The 14,001-nt window shown below is 43.4% G+C and overlaps 1 long non-coding RNA gene across 2 annotated transcripts in view; it reads right to left on the bottom strand.

The window, feature by feature from the left end:
• Nucleotides 1-5,258, bottom strand: part of LOC116278758 (uncharacterized) — a 58,706-nt gene extending 53,448 nt beyond the window's left edge. For both annotated transcript variants that reach the window (XR_012074697.1, XR_012074696.1), the window contains exon 1: nt 4,923-5,258. This is a non-coding gene — a long non-coding RNA (uncharacterized lncRNA). The remainder of the gene's footprint in view (nt 1-4,922) is intronic.
• Between the last annotated feature and the right edge of the window lie 8,743 nt (nt 5,259-14,001).

Below are 14,001 nucleotides of genomic sequence, written 5' to 3'. Positions count from 1 at the left end.
TAAGTCTTACAGGCTCTTATAGGTTGTTTGGATCACTTTGCTTTTCACTTTGTACCAGGTTGGATAGCCTCCCCCCAAACTTAGGTTGTTCCTGGAACCTCATAAGGTGGCTTTATTTGGAAATAAAGTTGTTGCGTTTGTAATTAGTTTAAGATGAGGTCATTCTGGAGTACAGTGGGCTCTTATTCCAATATGACCGGTGTCCTTAGAAGAAGAGACACAGAGACGGACGCAGGCAGAGGAGAGTGGCATGTGAAGACAGACACACAGAGGGAAGATGGCCCTGTGGTGACAGAGGCAGAGACTGGAGTTATGTGGCTGCAAACCAAGAAATACCAAGAATAGCCAGTAATCACCAGAAGCAAGCGGAATCACCAGAAGCAAGCGGAGAGGCCATGGCCCTGCTGACACCTTGATTTCAGGCTTCTAGCCTCCAGAAATATGAGCGAGTAAGTTTCTGTTGCTTCAAGTTGCCCAGTTTGTGGGGGTTTATTACGACAGCCCTGGGAAACTACACACACATCCAGACCAACCTAGGCTTCTCTGTACACCATCTCCCCTTCAGGTGGTGCAATTACAGCAGAGAAGTCCTTGACTCCCCTTCCCATCCAACTGTGACCACCTTCCCCCCCTGCACGTGGCTTCTCTCTAGTCCATTGTGTCTTGGTCCTTTCTTCCATCCCCTCCAGATTATCCTGCTACTAAAACATCTGGTAGATCTCCTGTGTCCCTAATTTATAAGATCCCTCAGAGTTCTAAAATGACCCGATTATGTATCCCGTATTCTGCTTTTTGCTCTCTCACCTTCACCCAGGGAAGTGGTTGGGGTGGGCAGACATTAGAACCAGGAGAACTGGTCCATTTCCCGGCTCCAAGATTTAGGGTCTATGTACTCATACATTTTTTTTAACCTCTGTGAGCCTCAGTTTCTAATCTGTAAAATGGTAATACCTTCCACATGGGGCTTTATTGTGTAAAGACGAAAGGAGGCAATGTTCATAAGGCAGATAGGATGGTGTCTTCAAGCACCTAGTAGGGGCTCAAAAACTTCTAACCCTCAAACTGCTCTTCCCTATAAACCCTAATAAGGATCTAGATTATCTCTATTAATTGGTTTCGTTTCCTATTCCATTCCTCCCATGACATCTGTGCTCCTAAAACATGACTGTAGCGCATTGAAGTTCCTCTCTTCCATTGTTCTTGTGTTCTTTGGAGTCAGAGGTTATAAATCCCACACCTCCTTATAATGTGATTAAGTGATACATCACCATTCCAACTCTTCAGCTGTGCATTTGCAGAGGCAGCATTACTGACCAGAAAGGAATTTCATTTTACTAACGTAAGTGTGTGTGTGCGCACCTGAATTATTTTGAGTTGTTTTAAAATTCATTTCTAAAAACCTAAATGGAAAAATGTATAGAAAGGAAGGAGGCATAAACTTAGAATGGAAAAGATGTCTAATCTCTGTTTTGCATGGGAAATGGGGGAATTATTTCCAAAACCCTAACGCAACAACAAAAACAGCAACAACAAACAGCAGGAGCAAACATAGACTTAAGTTAAGAATAAATTTAAAAAGAAATTAAAAAGAAAAAACCTACTTTAAAAAAAAGTAATTGGGAGAGACAGGCTAAAAATCTAAGGGTAAAAGTTTTGAAAATGAAAGAATAGAAAGTATTTTTAAATGAATCAGTAAAAGAATTAAAGTGAACATTCAAATAGACTCAAAGGAAACGTTTAGAGATAAAAATTTAAACAATTGAAAATAAAACCTTCATCTCAAAAGCTAAAATGAAAATCAAAACAAATCCAAATTGATGTAATGTAAGGGAGAATGTTAAAAATAAAAACAAAAATAATAAAAAGCTGGCTCTAAGCTCAGAAGGGAAGACAGTTAAATAAGACTAGACACTTCAGAAAGGAGGAAAAGCACACCAAAACGACATGACAAAAAACCAATTTTAAAGTTGAGATATTAAAAAATCACAATAGTAGTATCAATAATGAAAAGCATGAGCAAACACGTAAGTTGCTGCTGGAGGCGGCTGTGGACTCTTCCGGCTCCAGATCGGGGTCCTTTAGGGGAGAGACTAAGGTCTTCATAACTGAGCTTGGAGATCAGGGCAGCAGCCCAGCCGCTATTCCAGAACTCAAAAGCTGAGTTCCTTTGGTCAATACCAAATTTTGGTTGGCCTGCAAATTCGAGGAAGAAACCAGTAGCCTCCTTTCTCTCCTTCCATTTCCCCCACTGCTAAGAATCTTACTTTAAGACCCTGGTTTGCCGTCTGCCTTTTAGGTCACCTTCCCACTTAGAAGAGCTCTGTGCAGACCGTGGAGCAGGAATCCAGCTCGTTCAAGCGGTTAGGGAGACTGCGAGGGCAGTACAGGGTCACGGCAGAGAGAGCATGTCTCCTCTCCTGGCACAGGTGGCCTTGGGTGCTCAAATCTCCGTGACCTAAACTGAATCATCCCGGATGTGTTCCTCCCACCCCGAGTTCATTCTGCTGTTAAATGTGTGCACCATTGCCCTAATTAATGACACAAGCTGCCTCACAGTCACTGCGGACTGCTCCCTTGTTCAATCCCACACCCGAACAACCTCCAGCTGCTGCCTCTTCTACCTCCCCAGTCTCTCTTCATCACCTCTGCACTTTTCAAGCCCTCACTGTAAGTGATGGGTCTAAGATAGGCAAGGGTTTTATGTTCCTTGTTTTGGTGCTGGGAGTTCATGGAAACGATCCTTTGCAGAGATGTGTAGTATCACAAAGGCAGAGGATGGAGAGGAGCTGGGAAAATTGAGTCAGAAAACAGTTGGTTGGCACTGGACCCAGCCATATGTGCAGATCCCGGAATTAATCCCATAGTGCGGCTGCGGCCCCACTCGGCACACTTTTCTGAGCGTGGCGTCATTTTAAACAGCAGAGGTGGGCAGTCAGCTTCTTCATTAATTGAAGCAGATCTGGAGAGACGGTCTTAAGAGTTCTTATCTTGCTTAGCATGTTTTATTCAAGAGAAGGCCTGAAGAGCTGAGAGACAACGGAAGGCATTGGGGCCAAAAGGTTTTTTTAATAATCGGGGTCAATCCCTCTCGCCTTTATCCTTCCAGAGGGGAGCAGAGGCTGCACAAATCACATATTACCGCTATTAATACGAGAGACTTCAAGTCAGGGGGCTGCAGGACATGGCCCAGAGCCTCTGCTCTTACTAATCTGATTAGACACTCAGTCTTCCGCTGCTATCTGATTCAGGCCAACGCTTACACACTATGCAATTTCAGGGCTCCGGAGAGCAGCACTGGGATTTACCTTGCATCAAGGCATTTTGAGTTTAACACGCTGTGAACTGACCGTGTCTGGAGCGGGTTATGGGGATGGGAGAGAAACATGTGGCTGCAGAGACTTTTGAAAACAAATTCTGACACTGACATCCCGAGAAAAACACCGCCACTTGTTTGAAAAACAGCTCCAAGTGAATGTTGTGCTGATGGTAATCAGATTTAAAATTAGCCTTAACAGGCCTTCATGAAGGGAGGCTTAATTGCGGGGCCCAATCAGTAGACAAAATACTCCAATGACAATTTTGCTGACAAAATAATTCTAAACAAACCAGAGGACTTCTAAGTGGGTAAAATCTTCTCTTTGGAATCACCAGGGTTTTGGAGTCACTCAAGCCTGCCTCCCTTCAGGCCCATCTCCTCCTGCTCCAGGCTTTCTGATTTTAAATGTATATTGATTTAGAGTTGATAAAATTTCCTTTCTCCAAACTCTAGGAACTCATTTTTTTGGCTGTATTCACCATTGCAGGGTGGGGAGCCCTCTGTTTACCTGTTCTTTGCTCCTGCACAAGTTACTTACACTGTCTGAGCCTCGGTGTTCTCACTTGTGAAGTTAGGAAGTAAGGCTGACCTTGACAGACTGTGAGGAGGTTTAAAATAAATGAGATGTGTGTTGCAGAAAAATGTGTTACAGCTGTGTTACAGCTCAGTTGTGACAGTAACCTGTCCCACTCCTCAAAACAGTGAAGTTCTCAAAAAGCTGGCTGCCTCACTGGGCCTAACATCTAACTGCTTGGCTGCAAGTGCTGTCAATGACTTGGGGTTTCCACATGAGGCAGGTAACCCTGAGACTCCCTCAGGCCTGGATGAGCTCTAGGGGTCCCTGTATAGTCTTTCTATAGCCTGAGTTGACAAAATATAAGGCCAGGATGGCTGACTGGTGGCAGAATAAATGAACCAAAATAAAGGGGGTCTCAAAAGAGAGTTTCAGCCAGTTTCGGGTTGGCTCCCTCTGGCTCAGGTCTTGTGGTCTTAATTTTAGACAGAAAAGTATATTGAGACTGATTAATCGCGACAGGATACTCTGGAGAACTGGTGACAAAGTTGTGTCAACCTCTTTAATGTAGTCTCATCTTAGTCCCTAAGGGCACAGGGATCATTTACTTATAGACTGTTTTATGTCTCTCTCCCTCCCGGTGTAGCCGCCCTGTGCCGGTGTCGCAAAGGAGACAAAGGGAGGGTTTTCGCTGTGTCCGCCTGGCCGCTCCCCTCGCTGGGACAAAGGTGCCTTTTAGCTTTGGCCAGTCAGTATAAACCGCTGACTCCGATCAATACCCTGAGGGGCGATACTGCCATACGCCAGTATGAGATCACCACGGAACCGCAGGTTGGGACTCAAACTCCGGAGCTACAAACTCAGCCTGATCGCATGCTTTTCAGGCCGCGCGCGCGCCCGCACACACGAACAGATCATTTGTACATTCCCTCCCTATCACTAGGGCGTCCCTTATCTACCCTAATCTAACCAGATCTCCCCAGCGGACTACCGTCAGGCGGGGAGCCTGAAGGAGGAGATCAGTCTCTTCTGTCCACTTGGACAGAACCTGATTACCCTAACCTAACTACGGACGCTTTCTGGGGCTCCTACCTTGTTCCGACGTGTTGCTTGGTTAGTTGGTCCGTCCCTCCACTGAGTCCGGTTGGGGCACAGCCGCCCAGAGAACCGAATCACCTCTGCAAAGAAGGACCCGGAATGTTGTCGGGTGCCGTACCTCCTCGTTCGCTTTGGAGCTCCTGACCTCCAAGCGGTTGCTCCACTGGCCAGGGGGCTAAAGAGACCAGCGTCGTCTAAATCTCACCGGGGCCTCAAGAATGGTTGTGGAAAAATGTGTTACAGTTCAGTTGTGACAGCAACCTGGGTCCAGCCAGAGAGACCAAGCAGCACTCAGAGTTGGAGAACTCAGATTTATCACACCTGCAGGCTCATAAAACTTAACACTTCAAGCTCTGGATCCCGTCTGTAGGTTACACAGGCCTTTTATAGGCTGCCAGTTTTACACTTTGCAACATCATATGCAAATAAAGTACAACAGAAGTTGACCAACCAGGAACAAGCTTTGTAGAAATAGCTCAATCAGGAGTGAGCTCCATGCAAATAAAGTACTATGAGTGGACCAATCAGAAGTTAGGGAAGTGGACCAATCAGAAGTGAGAGTAATAACCAATCAGAAGTGAGAGTAATAACTAATCAGAAGTGAAAGTAATAACCAATCAGGAGTGAGAGCAATAACCAATCAGGAGTGAGAGTAATAACCAATCAGGAGTGAGAGTAATAACCAATCAGGAGTGAAGGAAATAACCAATCAGGAGTGAAGGAAATAACCAATCAGAAGTGAGCTCAGGGAACCAATAGAATTCTAGGTGTAAGTTAGCCTCTTCAGAGGCAAAAAGTGAGATAAAGCCTCTGAGCCAGGGAACCTGACGCTAGTGGGATGAGAGCAGCGGCCCTGCCTAGGATTCTTGCCAGTGTTTTTATGGGGCTTCCCTCCTCATGTGAATCCATTTTTATTTCCTTCCTCTTTCTCAAACCTAAATGGCTATGAGTGCTCTCAGCGCTGACGTCCCTAGGGTCATTGCTGCTGGAAGGGTTTTTTTTTTTTTTAATGATTTGCAAATAGGATCATTTTGCTTGATGTCAGCGGGCAGAAGGATATTCCCTTGCCCCCATCTCTTCTATCTAGTTTAGTGATTCTCAACTGGGGAGAATCTCAGTTTTGCCCCCTAAGAAATGTTTGGCAAAGTCTGGAGACACTTTGGGTTGTCACAACTTGCTGGGGGTGGCAAGTGTCACTAGAATCTAATGGGCAGAGTCCAGGGATGCTGCTAAACATCTTACGAAGCACAAGGCAGCCCCACATGACAAAGGAGGAACTGGTCCTAAATGTCACTACTGTCGAGGTGAGGACACCTGGCCATAAAGGGTGGTACATATTCTTGTCTGTGAGTTCCCCGAAGGTAAGGGATGTGTGTATACATCTTCCTTTCTCATAAAGGTTTGAAAGAGAGCCGAGAAAAATACTCAGATAGGATTGTCTTATTGCTGCGTGTAGGGGGAAGATCTCAGTTCAGCCTGATTTGGCTTATATTTCCTTTCTCTTTGGTCTTCAAGTTGGGCTCTGTTAACACTTCTCTAACATTGTGCATCGTTTCATTTCCTTTTGACTTGAAGTATTTCCTTCAACTTTTCCCTACGTGATATATGGGATTGACTTATGTCCGTTATCCTTCTCATCTGTTAATACTGGACACTGAGAATCACAGAAGAATGTATACTTAGAGAGACATCCTACTGTGTGAAGTCAAGGGTGCCCAGACCGAGCAGGGGAATTTTCCAGAAGTCATGGAGAGTGGCCACATGAAATAAGGTGCCAAACATTAGAAGAAAAGAAGTTGAATCACTGGCTGAGACCCCGAGGAAACCTGGCTAAACTGAGGGCAGGTTCGTATGCATAGACGCATTTTCTCTGGCTGATTTCATTCAGGAGATGATACAAATACATGTAAATATGCAGTATGTCCTCAATTATACACTATCTATCTGTCTGTCTGTCTGTCTATCTATCTATCTAATATATGGGGAAATACTTGGAAGGGGACTATATTAAATATTAGTGATGGTCATCTGGGTTAGAAATCCTTATATACAGGCTTCTGAATTCTGCAAATTTTCTTTGAGTCTTTTATAAATTGAAAAACAAAAGACAAATCTTCCAAAGAATTTAAAGAGCCATTTTCAACACATCTGCCTGAACCTTATATTCTGAGGATATCTCCTCTGTAAATCGCAAGTTAGACGTGGGCAAGCAGCTGCTAAGAGATAAATTGCTCTCCCACCGCCCCAGCTGAGAGTCGTGTCTGGGTAACAGCTGCTTCAATAATGACTTTATTTTGTGATGGATGAATTCTTGGTTGCTTTACAGATGTTGAAATGACTCGGGCCAAATGAAATTGCACATACGACTGTTCATTTTTCCTTAGTCCACTCACAGTGGGTGCAGAAAACAGCCCCGTACGGGGCAGAAGGAACAAGTGATATGCCTCTTCAGAGGCAGCGTCAGCCTTGGGTGCTTGCTGTTGGAGAGCTGCACGAAGCTGGCCAATGCGCCAGTGCGGCAATGCTGCCCACAGCTCGCCCTGCTGGGGTACGAAGCTCCACTCCCATCCTGGCTCTTACTCCCTCTTCTGCTTTGCATTCTGCAGTGATAGCATATGGCTCTTCTCCAGATGTAAACAGGGAAATGCAAAATCCAGTCTTGAGAAGGAATGGTCTTACTTCTCCAAAGGCCACTAGTTTGTAATGAGGACTTTTAGGGGAAATACATGGATGCTGATTTTCACAGGGAGCGATCTGATGGCACTTGCTGAAAAAGCAAATGGACAGCTCTCTTTTGTATTTGGAGGAATTCCTCACAAGTTCTGGGCATATGCTTTGGAATCTAACCTTAAAGAACCACCCTGACAGCTTTCAAGGACCACAATGATCTCAAAGAAAATGGGGAGGTCACTAAAAACTTTATCTAACAGCAAATGTAAAGGAGAGAGGTGAGCCAGGAAGAAAAGGGTTGTTGACTCCAAGATAAATAAATCAAGGTTTGTAGGGAATTTTAAGAAGAGCGTGGAAATTCTCTTACAACTTATGACCAGGTTAACGCATTACAGATCCCTGGTGGAAGACCTAGAACTGATGCATCTGTAGAGAATTGCTCAGGTGTGAGGCTGAACAGGTGACACATGGGCTGAGGGGCCATGACAGGGCCTGCAGGACAGTGAAGTAGGATTGGGGACAGCACACAGCATAAAGCTTAGAGAAGCCTAACGTGTCAGAGATAAGGAAATGCAAAATGTGATGGCCTACTTCCCTCATTGAGAAGAGAAATGTGAAGTCCTGAATTTAGGACAAAACAAAAAGAATAGCATGAGCATCAGATGGTGAAGGTCCGCCACGCATTGTCCTTTTGAGTCAAGAGAGCCCATGGAGTCAGAGAAAGCCCCAGATTCAACTCTTTCCTCGCTGTGTGACCTTGGGTAGTCACCTAAACTCTCTGAGCTTTGGACTTTCCGCCTGCAAAATAGGTAGCATTGCCAGCCCCCTGGAGAGGTAAATGGTGTAATCAAAAAAAGCATATGGCACAATGTCTGCCAACCAGGCAATCAGTAAATGATGAGCAGAACCACACAGGCACCACACTCTTCTTGTCCAATAAAGGCAGTTACAGAGAGCTCCCCATTATTCCCAGAGTCACATAAAATACCCAGAGCGCCTGACCTTGCTCTCACGCCTGCTGGTTCTGCCTGACTCCTGCACGTTGACTCAGTTTCCACTTTTAGCTCAATTCCTGCAGGTTGGGCCATTGATCCTGGTTGTCCAGGTAACATCCAGGGTCTGTCCCACTTGTTCAACATCCACCACTCCCACACAGGAAGGTAGGGGCAAGATCTGAATAGTGGAAATAAGACTTAACAGCAAGCGGTTCACTGGGGAAAAGTGTGAAGGTTAGAGTTAACCGTTAAGATCCACATGGTCAGCAGCTAGCCTGGGAGGAGGGATGGAGTGTGAACTGATTCTCAAACTCAGAGGGACCCACAGTGGACGTGTGTGCAATTTTTGGCATCAGAAAGGTTTAGCTGTGAGTATTTACCATTCACTATTTTTAAAGTATTTACTATACTCAAGACACTGGCCTGTGAAACTTACAAACATAATTTAGTATAATCCTTTAATAGTTGTAAAAGAATGGCATAGACAAAGCTTCATAAACCAGGAAATAACTTACTTTAGGTCACACAGCTAGCAGGCGTCGAAACTGGAATTTGACACAGGATTTTACAGCTTATATTTTCTTAACAACTGTGCAACCATGATATCACCCAAAAGTTAGGCTTTTCCTTTACATATATGTACATGCACTCTCTCTCTGTATCTTTCTGCCCTCCCACCCCGTTTCTCTCTCATATTATTTTTTTTTGGTGTCGTATTTTGTGCGTTTTTTAAAAAATTATATTTAGTAGCATCAGACCTTGCTAAATCTCTTAGAATTTTTGTCAATAGCATTACGAGTTTCTAAAAATGAAATGAAATAATGTTAAAATAAAATAAAATAAAATAATGCAATACATTGTGTTCTGAAGTTTTAACTATGCAAAAATACTCTCCAAATTCAGTAAGGTCTTGTTTGATGGACTGTCAAAACACATTTAGGGAACTATAAAAGTGACATATTTGAAATGGAATATCATCAAACTAGAGCTTATTTGTTGAAAGTGAGCTACAAACCTTGTGTCTCAGTCTGCTCAGGCTGCTATAACAAAATACCACAGACGAGGTGTCTTATGACAACAGAAATTTATTTCTCACAATTACAGGGCCTGGAAGCCCCGGACCAGGGTGTCAGTTAGGTCAGGTGCTGCTGAAAGCCCCTCTACTGGTTTGCAGATGGTATCAGATGTTCTTGCCAGTCATATCAACATGGTAAATGATGTCAGTATTACAAAATCACTCTTTCCCGTAGCTTTTTATATTCAGTTTTACTTGTCTAATACTTATTTGTTCCTTCCCTACTGTCTCTTCTCCCCATATGCACCACTGTGACTTTGTATTTGCTGGTGTATCTTGCCCATCTCTGTATTTTCAATTATTCTATGTCATTTGATTTTAGGTAGATGTCTTGTAGCCAGCATTTGTCCAGATTTTGCTTTTTTGGGCAGTCTGAGAAAGCTTTGGTTTTACTTCTATTTTTGTATTTATGTATTAGGCTTCAAAAATATATCCTTTTGCCTTTTTCTCCCCTGTCCTTTGCAATAATAATCAAGTTTCACCTCTTTTCCAGCACCCATGGGTTGCATTTCTTTGTCTGTCTTTCCTGTTCTAGACTATGAGCCTCCGGAAGGCAGACTCACTTCTGTTCACTTTTCTATCCCTGTGCCATGTGCATGGTGCAGAGTGAGTGCCTGAGGAAGGTTCACGGGGATCCGGTTTCCGAATTCTGCTCTTCTGCCCAGCCCCCTTCCCAGCCCTGAATCCACCCCGTGCCTTCCTGAACCTCCTTCTCTGGCCAAGCTTCCCTTGCTTGCTCTGCTCCCTCTTATGATTCTTCTTTTGCTTTGTCCCTAAACTCACTCCAGCATTCAGAAGGTCCCTTCTCTGGTACCTGTTTGCTTTCAGCCCTCAAGGGGCTGCAGGGGTAACTCCTTTCATTCCACATAACAGGGAGACAAATAGCCGCTGCTAAGAAGTGTCTACTGAAGGTGCTAAGTGCTTTTAATAGCATGTCCTCTCCAAAATGTGGTGCCTGGGAAAAGATGTTTTCTTATGAGGGGACAGACCTTTAACAAAAAAAAAAAAAGAGTTATGTATCCCAATTTGCTTCCTTATTTACACTGACTGCCAGGAAGCCCAGATTTAGATTTAGTTCAAGTGTATTAACTATCTTCACATCACATTTCTGGTAAAGTTATTTTCCTTCCTTCATTTGGATGTGTTCTGATTATTTTTCTGAACTTAAAAAACCCACTTAACTTGAAATGTTCATTTTATATTTTATTGTCATAAAAAGAGGAAATTACACTAAAAGAAAAATATAGGATATAACTATATTCTCATATGGGATTATACCATACATCCCTGCACCCCCCAATTTATTTTAAATTGTAGTTTTATTGCAAGTTATCTCGGATCCTTATTTCAAGAGTATGTTCAAAATTAAATTTTTCTCCTTTCTTCCTTTCCTTAGCTATTTTTCTTTTTCAGACAACAGGGTGAATTGGTTGAAACATGCCATTTAAGTGTGAAATATACTAGAGATCATTGACTCAACCACCATGTATCACAAAGGAGAGGATTTGAGGGGAGGGGCTGGTTGGTGTGGATGGAGAGGGGACCAAAGGGAAGGCAGGGGATTTACTTATTGAGTGTTGAGTTTCCAGCCCCCTTACCCACAGGCTTCTCAAATCATGTGATTTCCATTTTATGAGTGAGGTAAAAGGCTCACAGTGTTTAAATGACTTGCCTAAGATCCCACTTCTTTGATTGGAGAAGTCCAACGAACTCACTGTCTCATGATCTCCCCTCGTTATCGTTTCCTAAAGTCTTCCTTTCCTCCTCTCTTCCTGATTTTAGGTAACAGCCCTGCTATCTGCTTACTCACCATTCCAGAAACTCAGGAGTCATTGGCATCCTCTCTCCTTCCCTGAAAAATGAAGCTAACTCTGCTCTTTGATGTCTTTGCTCTGCTCCCCTACCTTTCCCATTGCTTACACCGAAGTCTGGGTTCAAATGATTCTTGCTTAGGACCATGTGGCCCGTCTTCTTGCTCATCTCTCTTCTTTCAATGTCTCCTACTCCAGTCTTCCCTCTATGTGGACATTTTGTGGTTGTGATATTTCTGAACAGCAGATCCGACCACACACCTCTTTTGCCTTCAAGTAAAAGTCCCTGGCCAACCATCTCAGGATTCTCATGATTTGTGCCTCTTACATTCTTTGCAGTGTTCTCTCCCTTGCTCTTCCATATGCATCCTACGTACCAGCCACACTGATTGCTCTCTAGATTCTCGAATTGTCACCAGTTTTCATGCCTCCAAGCTCTGTTTGAATGTTTTGCTCTAGTGGGAATGTTTATCTCTTGCGTGGTGAACGTCTCTCTTTCAAGACGTAATTCAAGTTTCTACTCCTCTCTTCATTTTCCTTACTCCATTTTCAAAGGTGTTGAGCACAACCTCTTTCTATTGCTCTCCCCTGTACATATTTATATGATATCATTTCCACACTGTGCCACAATTATTTCATTCTGTATTTGACTAGATTACTTGATTGTAACTTTCCTGATTTGACAAATTTTATTCTCATTGCATTCCTAGTGTCTAGCCGTCAGCATGTTTTTGATTAGTGTATGAATATTTTATTTCCTTAAAGCTAAAGGTTTATATTAATTGTTAAGTATTTCATAACTAAAACAAAGTAGATAAAAGGCATGTATGTCAATGGGACAACTGCTCAGTTTATTATAAGAGCTGGTGGATGGGACATGCTGTAGTTGATAACTGGAAGATGGCTTAGAATGGATATGCAAATAGACTCAAGAAACATTCATCCTTCTGCAATGATCATTGGATTTTCCTACCTTAGTAGCCATTGTTGAGTTTGAGAGGCCTTCCTACAAGTTCTGAATAAGACTAAAAAAAGAATTAAAGTAACAGTAGGTTAAAATTCAATAATCGGTTTTATTCCAGGTAAAGCTGAATTGGAGAATGCAGCTTAGACCTAATGACAAAATTGGGCTTCCTTCTTCGGTGCTCCCTTGGCTTTGGCTGATTTTTCCAGGCTTAGAGACCTGTGGCAACAGGAGCTGAGCTGGAGGTGGGAGGCTCACCGGCTGGGAAAGTAGCCTTGGGCAGCCTAGATTGAGAAGATGAAGTGGCCAGATGCAGATGGCAACCCTGCACCATATTGCCACAAAATGAAGGAATGATGTCACACTCTGAGGATCCCACCAGTCCTCGGGCAGAGTGTCTAAGGGGAAGTAACAGAATGCTCTCTGTAATAGCCCCCGAAAAGGTTAGTTTCTATTTAATGCACCAAAGCAGGAGCACTAGAAGAGAGAGGGGCTGGTTCTTCCCAGCAAGAGTCATACGACAAATCAGTCCCAGGACCTCAGATATCTTGGTCCAAAGAAGTCCCCTTTTCGTGGATGGAGTCTGGTAACTCCTAAGTATAAAGTGGTATGACTCTTGTCTGCTTTCTTTTACCTAACATTTATCATTTTATTAGGATGATGGGTACATCAATAAATGCTCCTGACATGAAAGACAGCCATGTTAATATCATCAAAGCTTAATGTAAAGGAAGCATCAATTCGACACTCAGGAGTGAGTGCTCTGATGGGAAGTATAATCACTTGGGGATTACTATGGATTATAAAGGAGTTTCCTCCTGCAATTTATGGAGGGCTCTGGACCATGCCATCTCAGCCCAGATCAATCTGTAATTGCACATTTTGGTGATGGTAAAGGGCAGTGACCTGAAAGCACCTAACTCTTCTGTTGCAAGTCCAGAGTGGCGTGTGCTGTGAATTCCGCATCTCTTGGACCTTTCTGACCTCCCTTCCAGCCCTCGGAGTTTATGGTCCAGATACGCCTCCAATGATACTAACCTCAGAAAAATCCTTTGCTGGGTTCTGACCCATATTTTATTAATTCATAGTTACATTTATTTAGTTCTGGCTAAATGTATTTCTGGTCTATGGGTTTTCACTCTTTTCCATTGCTAAATGGGCTCCTTTGAAGTGTGATGTGTTTAATTTGGTCAGTTCTATAACTTATATAATGATAAGGAAGGAAAAAAAATAATAGAGAAAGTCATGGTCAGGAAGCAACAGTGTAAAATGAATAGATCATATTTTTACCTGGTGGGGCTGATTTTCTAGATGACTGGAGATGGTCTTAGAAGGATCATTCCTTACTGATGCTCACAGCCTATGGTGGCCTGGCAATGGTCAAGAGTCCCCTAGGCCTGGGCTTCTCAAATTTTACGGTAAATTGGGTATCATGTGATACCTGATTCTGCATGTCTGGGATCAGGCTTAAGAGCCTGCATTTCTAACAAGCTTGCAGGTGATGTTGATGACTGAGCAGCAGGAACTTCAATTACCAAATCAAAACACCAGCTCCCCA

This window comes from Vicugna pacos, chromosome 7, assembly GCF_048564905.1.
Source record: "Vicugna pacos chromosome 7, VicPac4, whole genome shotgun sequence".
In the NCBI taxonomy this organism is placed as follows: domain Eukaryota; kingdom Metazoa; phylum Chordata; class Mammalia; order Artiodactyla; family Camelidae; genus Vicugna; species Vicugna pacos.
This window is presented reverse-complemented; position numbering and strand designations above follow the sequence as displayed.